At 46.1% G+C, this 7,500-nt stretch overlaps 1 long non-coding RNA gene across 1 annotated transcript in view; it reads left to right on the forward strand.

Annotated features, from left to right (window-relative positions):
* LOC147031909 (uncharacterized) overlaps positions 1-1,803 on the forward strand; it is a 3,296-nt gene extending 1,493 nt beyond the window's left edge. Inside the window, exons 2-3 of the long non-coding RNA XR_015054941.1 lie at positions 35-161; positions 1,633-1,803. This is a non-coding gene — a long non-coding RNA (uncharacterized LOC147031909). The remainder of the gene's footprint in view (positions 1-34; positions 162-1,632) is intronic.
* Positions 1,804-7,500: the final 5,697 nt, after the last annotated feature.

Consider the following 7,500-nt stretch of genomic DNA (forward strand, 5'->3'; position numbering starts at 1 on the left):
TTCTGCTTAAACATGACCAAGCCCCACTCTCCAGCCTTGCATACGGGCTGCTGGGTGGGTTCGTCGGGCATCGTGCCAACTCCATACAGAGTTCAGCTATGCTGTAACCGCACCCTGGCTCTGCCTCTGCCTGTGACATTGCTGAGAAAACTTTGTAACAGGTTCGTTTGTTTCAACATCTTGGTTCCCTTTATTATGGCTTGCTTATATTCTGTTTGATGTTGATGAAAGTTTTAAGTTACTTGCTCAATAATACAAGTAAAAGTGGTTTGTGATCTTTGGTTAAAAAAAAAATTTGTGTGGCTTCGCACCTGTCTGTCTCCTCAACGTATCGACGTCACTACAATTATTTTGATGCAGTATTGGGCCTCCACTTGATGGATTGTGAAATGAGCAGCAAGTAGTATAGATCTCAGGTTGACACAAGGCCTGTGAACACATCTGGGCCTGTGAATTTGTTTATAGTGCAGGAGCTGCTCCTCACACAGCAATCACGTCCATGAAATGGCTTACAATCTTACATGGTGATGAGGATGATCTGCTACGTGCAATTTATGCACGAATTTGTAATTTAGCCAGGGTGCCAGTGATACCTGCCTCTGTTGAAAGACGAAATAGGAATTTCAATGTCGACCAAGTAATCCGAACAGATGAGCCACAATCTTAACATCGGTCCGAAGGACGGCACACTTTTTAATGCAACGTTCTGTCTGTGAAACGCCAGCCTGTCAGTTTATAATGGTCCAGCCGGGGATCAAATACAGACAAACAGGTCAAAGTTAGTGTGATCTATGTGCACCATTCCATCGGATTGCATGCATTTGATGCTACCAACTTAAAAATTCCTTTACATCTCTTCTCACATTGACTCTTTGATTACCTCTGCAACCGAAGATAGCTGGAGGTTATGTCTGTCTGTGTGAGTAGGATATCTCAGAGTTATAGACGGATTCAGATGAAATTTGGCGGTCAGGTTGGGTGTGTGACAAGGACGAACTGATTATATTTGGTGAAGATCCGTATCTGGATCCGAGATTAAATTTTTTTTTTTTTTAAGTGATTCTTCACCATTGAGAGATGCGACCAAAAACAATATACTGTATATAGTACGATATTTCAAAAACTTGGTGGATGAGTTGCGTGTGAGACGAGGACAAATTGATTCAATTTTGGTTCAAGTTAGGCCTATCAGTGGGATACAAAATGAACTGTTCAGCCTGGCAGAGGTCTACGCTCTCCCGAGTGTCATTCTAGTTGACTTCTGTTTGCTTTGTTAAAACACATCTGCTTTGTAATCTTTTCATTGTTGCTTAATGGGTGTATGTATAACATTCCTCTGACTCTCGTGTACGTATCGGCATCTTCATTTTGGATGATGTTATCAGCTTACTCTTCCCCTTAGTATCTTAGAAGAAAGAGGTGTAACTTTATAATTTACATGTATAGTATTTATTGCAGTACAAAAGCTTAACTGCAGTTCTTCCTTTGGATGAAGAAGAGTTTTTAATCTTCTACCCACAATTACTGTGCAACTTTCAGTCTTGAAATATTTTTTGTGCTAACAATTACCTTTTCTCTTCTTCCTACTTTCCTCCCTCATTTTTTATTACATTGACTGTTTGATATTCCCAGCATAAGATCTTGGCTGATGTCATGACAAATCTGAATCTTGCTTCAGGTTGCTTTAATCTGCAATTATTGTCTGACTTTGAATGATCTATATACTCTCTAAGCTTCAATGTAGCACCTTTGGTTGGAATGTGACAGGAGTTCGGAGACTCTGCTCTATATAGGAGTCTTCACGCAGAGCCAATTTATTTTTTTTTTTTTTTCTTTCTTTTTGCTTTCTCTCGAATATATTTTGGCAAAGTTTGCATGAGAAGCGATAGACTGTAAACTCAAACTATGGGTGTCACAGAGCAATATTGACAGCAATTAGGGTCTGCCTATTTCTTTATACTAGTATACAAGACGCGTAGCTTTGCTGATGGGAATGCCAATATTTTCTGCGATGGATAAATCTATGGGGCAAGAACAAAATAAGGATTCCTGGGAGTTCCTGCCCTCCATGCGAGGATAACCAGCACTGCAAGTTGATGTTTGCAGTTTCGCCATGTGTTCCCACCTACCTGTACACAAGCCTTCCTTTCCTTTCTTTTTCTTTTTTTTGCATCACAAACTGTCCTGGAAGTTCCCTGAATCCACCAGCGTTGGTTTTATTGAAATCTGTTTATCTGTTCTCAAGTTAACAAAAAAGGATTCCTGGGGGGGAACCTGACCTCCATGCGGGGATAACCAGTGCCACAAATTGATGTTTGCAGTTTCACCACGTGTGCCCACATACCCATCTATGTACTGTACACGCCAACCTTAAATATTTTTATGTATCTAGTTTTTTTTTTTTTTTGGGCGTCACAAGGCTTCCCAGGAGTTCCATGAATCCACCGTCATTGAATTCATTGCAATCCGTTAATCCATTCTCAAGTTATAACATAATAAACAGACAGACAGACAAACGGCTCCTTTTCTAATCCAGATTTTGATGCCTGTAAAGCAGAGTTGTTGCATACTGCAATTTGTAATATCACTGGTATTGTCTTTTCATGGACTTTAACAAAATAGTCATACACTTGTACAATTTGGATAGTTTCATTTTTGGGGCTACCCATGGTCATTGCTGCGGCCAGGTGTTTACCATCTTGGTGGTCTAAGGAACACACACACACACCTAAAGGGAGAGGATATTGTGTGCACGTCCGCCTATGCACGTGTACGTCTGCCCGTCCGTGTGCGCGTTTGTGCATATCCATGGCACAGTTCGACAAAGTTGTCGAATTTGACCGTGACATTTTTACAACTAAAGCACACATGCTTTTTGTCACTTTTGTCACTTGTATGTGTAAAACCCACTCCATGGGAGTACATCCTGTGCAGCTTCCCTTGGCAGGGCAGCTCACCGGATGACGGGATTGGGGCAAAGCCTTTGGGACCCCCAATCTTTGATGATAGGAGGGAAACCACGGGGTAACATCCCTGGGTCAGATTGCGGGAGAGTGTCGGAGTGGTGCTGAGGTGTCGTCTTCCAGACGGCGGTCTCCTTGGGTGAACCTGAGGCGGTCCCTTCGGGTGGGTGCCTGGAATATCCTATCCCGAAGAGAGGATGATCAACTGCCTCTGTCATCATCTGAGCTCAAGCGTTTGGACATCGGGATTGCAGCTCTCTCTGAGGTTCGGAGACCGGATTGCGGCGAAATAATGGTGGGTGGTTACACCTACTATTGGTCTGGTCGCTGTGATGGTTACCATACCCAAGGAGTTGCTGTAGCTGTGTCCAAGAAGCTGACCCCAATGATAATTGAGGTAAAACCGGTCAACGAGTGTATTATAAGATTAAGGATTCGTCACTCCTTCGGTGTCATTTCCCTGGTCTCTGTTTATGCTCCGACTGAGGCGAGTGATCTCACCGTGAAAAATGCATTCTACACCACGCTCGAGTCTGTGGTTGATCAGTGCCCCTGACGAGATACACTTCCAGTCTTGGGGATATCAATGCATCGACTGGAACTGATAGGGATGGTTATGAGGTGTGTGTTGGTCAGGAACTATGAACCAGGACATTGGTTCATAGTTCATAGTCAGAAAACTTTGGTTCATAGTTCATAGTCATTGGTTCATAGTTCATAGTTCAATAGGACATTGGTTCATAGTTCATAGTCAGGAACTATGATCCCATGGGTCAGGAACTATGAACCAGAATAGCACTAAGTTCCTTGACTTTGCAAGAAGTCATGGACTTAGGGTGGCTGGTTCATGGTTTCAGCGCCCAAAAGCTCATCGCTGTACTTGGTATTCCAACGCTGGCAGTGTGGCAAAGGAGATTGGCCATGTCCTCATTGACGGTCGTTGGAGGATGATCCAGAACTGCAGGGTCTACCAGAGTGCTCAGGTCCTCAATACTGACCACAGGCTTGTAGCAACTCTAAAGCTGCACCTTAAATCCTGGAGAATGGTACCATCCCAGCCTCGGCTGGATGTTGGCAAGCTCAGGGATGAGAGAGTAGCTGAAGAGTTTGCGAACAGGCTGAGTGGACACTTGGGGGGTCTGGGTGCGATGGGGGGGCTGGGTGCTCTGGGGGTCTGGGTGCTTTGGGGGGTCCTGAAGAGTTGTGGAGTGCCTTCAAGACCACCGTCCTTGATGTTGCCGGTGGATGTCTTGAAACTCACCGCAGGGCAAAGAAGAATTTTGTCTCAAGGGACACTGGATACCATTGACCAGAGTCGCAGGGCCAGGCTGAATGGCAGAGCTGAGCTGTTCAGGAAGCTGAGGCGTAAAACTGTACGTGCACTGAGGGTGGACAAGGAGGCCTATGTGCGAGGAATCTGTGAGGGGGTCGAGCATCACCTGTGGACAGGTGATTCTGGTCCCGCTTACAGGGGAATTCGCGCATTGCGTTCATCCAAGCCCATCCCTCGGAGCACTGCAGTTAGAGCAGAGAGTGGTAGGCTCTTGACAGAGGAGTCTGAAGTGAAGGCCTGCTGGGCCGGTTACTTTGAGCGGTTGTACCAGGCTGATCCCCCAGCTGTCGAGTTGGATGTCAAGGGTGTTACAATCCCTGTTACTGACCCTCGAATCAACTGTGGTCCACCTTCGCTTGTGGAAACACGGGCTGTGGTGAACCAGTTGAAACGGGGCAAAGCTCCGTGGATCTGTAGCATCCATGCTGAACTTCTCAAGGCTGGTGGAAATGCTGCACTCATGTCGTTGCATGCAGTTTTGTGCTCTGCCTGGAACACAGGCATCATCCCAACTGATTGGAAGAGGGGCCTTGTTGTTCCTTTCTGGAAAGGGAAAGGTGATCGCCAAGACTGCAACAACTACCGAGGGGTGACGCTGCTCTCAGTGCTAGGCAAGGTCTTTGCTCGGATAATACTTGATAGGGTTCGCCACCATCTGTTTGAGCACCAGCGTCCAGAGCAGTCAGGCTTTACACCAAAGAGGTCAACGATTGACCGTATCCTTGCTCTTCGTGTCCTCACCGAACGCAGACGAGAGTTTCGGCAGGAGCTGCTTGCAGCCTATGTTGATCTCTGTAAAGCGTTTGATTCAGTGAATCGGGATGTCCTCTGGAGAATTATTGGTCTTCGTGGGGTGCCACCAAAACTGATCGATCTGATATCTGAACTCTACTCTGGTACTGAGAGTGCTGTGAAGTGTGGTGGTACCATCTCTGACTTATTTCCAGTTGTTACTGGAGTTCGTCAGGGGTGTGTACTGGCCCCACACTTTCAGCACTTGTATGGACTGGTTTTAGGGAGGATGTTGGAGAGATCAAGCTGCGGTGCATCGTTTGGGAATGTCAAGATCTCGGACCTTGATTTTGTAGATGATGCAGTCATCTTTGCGGAGACTTTAGATATCCTTTTGGGGGCCCTCGAGGTGCTGAATGAGGAGTCTGAGCCGCTGGGATTACGGGTTTCTTGGGTCAAAACTAAGATCCAGGCTTTCGGTGACATCTTGGGTGCTGCTGTCCTGTCTGTGTCTGTTTGTGGTGAGGATGTTGAGGTCGTGGAGAGATTCACTTACCTTGGCAGTGATATTCATGTCTCCGCTGGCTGAGAGTCAGAGGTCAATAGACGTCTGGATCGGGCCTGGGGAGTGATGGATTCACTGGATCATGGGGTGTGGCGCTGCCGGTACCTGTGCGGGAGGACGAAAGTCCGAGTCTTCAGGTCCTTGGTACTTCCAGTCTTGCTCTATGGATGTGAGACTTGGACTCTGACCAAGGATCTGAGACGGAGACTTGATTCCTTTGGTACCAGGTCTCTTCGGAGAATTCTTGGCTATCGCTGGTCGGATTTTGTGTCCAACGAGCGGTTGCTGAGAGAGACTCGGATGAGATTTGTTACCTGCATAGTCCGTGAGCGTCAGTTGCGGCTGTATGGACATGTGGCTCATTTTCTTGACGCTGATCCTGCTCACCAGATTTTCTCAGCGAGGGAGTCTCATGAGTGGAGGAGGCCAATTCGCCGACCACGTACCTCGTGGTTGCAGCAGGTTGACCATCATCTCAAGGAGATGGGGATGGGCCTGGCATCTGCCTGGGGGATGGCCAGACGGAGGCCCCTGGAGTACCGGCGGAAAATGGACGCAGCGACACGCTGTTCTGGCACATGCTCCCATACCTGACCTGACCTGTATGTGGAGAATGTCCTCAGGTAACCGCACCTTGATCTGTTTGCAAACAAGCCAGCGTAGCAGCGTGGAGTCATGCGTGGTGTGCACAGTGGCACTGTCCTGTTGGAAATATGCATTGCTAATTTCATCTTCATTCAGCTTCTCAATGATGCTAAATTTTCAAGTTGTAATAGCATTTCAAGTTAATGGTCTTGTGGGAAAAAAGAAAGAGAGGTGGATTTTATCCACTTGCGTGATATGGGACACCACACCCCAACCTTCACATCGTGCCACAGTGGTTCCAATATCGTGTGTGAATTTTCTGCTGACCAAGCACGGCTGTCTGGCTGTTCAAATATCCAGATATCTGAATTGATGCCTCATCTGCGTAAAAGGTGTCTTCCGTAATATTGTCTCCATTATCAGTAATGAAGTCTCAAAACGATCAGCAGTAATCGGAACGCTTGATGTAGTTCCTTTCTTGCAGTTCATGCACAGCTGCTACTTTGTATGGACGGAGGTGCAGACGTTTCTTCATTGCTCTGTATGTACTGCTACACAAGACACCTGCCTACTGTGACAACTTGAGATCTGATCTCATCGGGCTTCTTAACATGCAAACTGAAATATCATTAACGTTCTCATCCGATAACACCGGATGCCTGCCCGGTCGTGAGGCATCCGGCACTGAAGCAGTCTTACAAAATTTGTAAATCGACTCCCGTACTGTTACGATGTGGAACATCACTTCACCTGCATTACGAAACACATGTTCCACCAACAACAAAAAAACCTCGTGCCTCAAGTGGCAAAACCATCTAACAACTGAATCCACTTACTCCTCAAAAAAAAACTGCTTTACAACAACGCAAAAGGCTAACGTGTTGCCGATGTGATACCCACATCAAACGTCACCTCGGTCATATCTATGTATTGACAGCCGGGCTGCATTGCATGTTTTACATGGAATTTACAGAGGTGCACAATGACTTTTGGGACACCCTGTCATGAAAATGTACTGTATGTGGTGCGTTATACCATATGGTGTGTGTTGGACTGTTGTGTGTATCTTGTTCATATAACTTTATGAATGCCCCTTGTACCTTGATCTGTGTACTGTTTGTAACAGCATTGTAATTGCTTGTTATACTGTACCTTTGGCATCGGTCAATAAGAAAAGGTGTGTTTTGAAGGCATGTTCCATTGGTATTTCTGGAGGTCCATTTCCTTTCAAACCGATGACTTTTTTGAAATAGGTTTGAAGGATTTGCTTTCTTTTCTTTTTTTTCTTCTTTTGTATACGGCACAGCTGCACCACTGATATG

Source organism: Eptatretus burgeri, chromosome 2 (genome assembly GCF_056783735.1).
Source record: "Eptatretus burgeri isolate ZD-2024b chromosome 2, Ebu_testis_v1, whole genome shotgun sequence".
Taxonomy (NCBI): domain Eukaryota; kingdom Metazoa; phylum Chordata; class Myxini; order Myxiniformes; family Myxinidae; genus Eptatretus; species Eptatretus burgeri.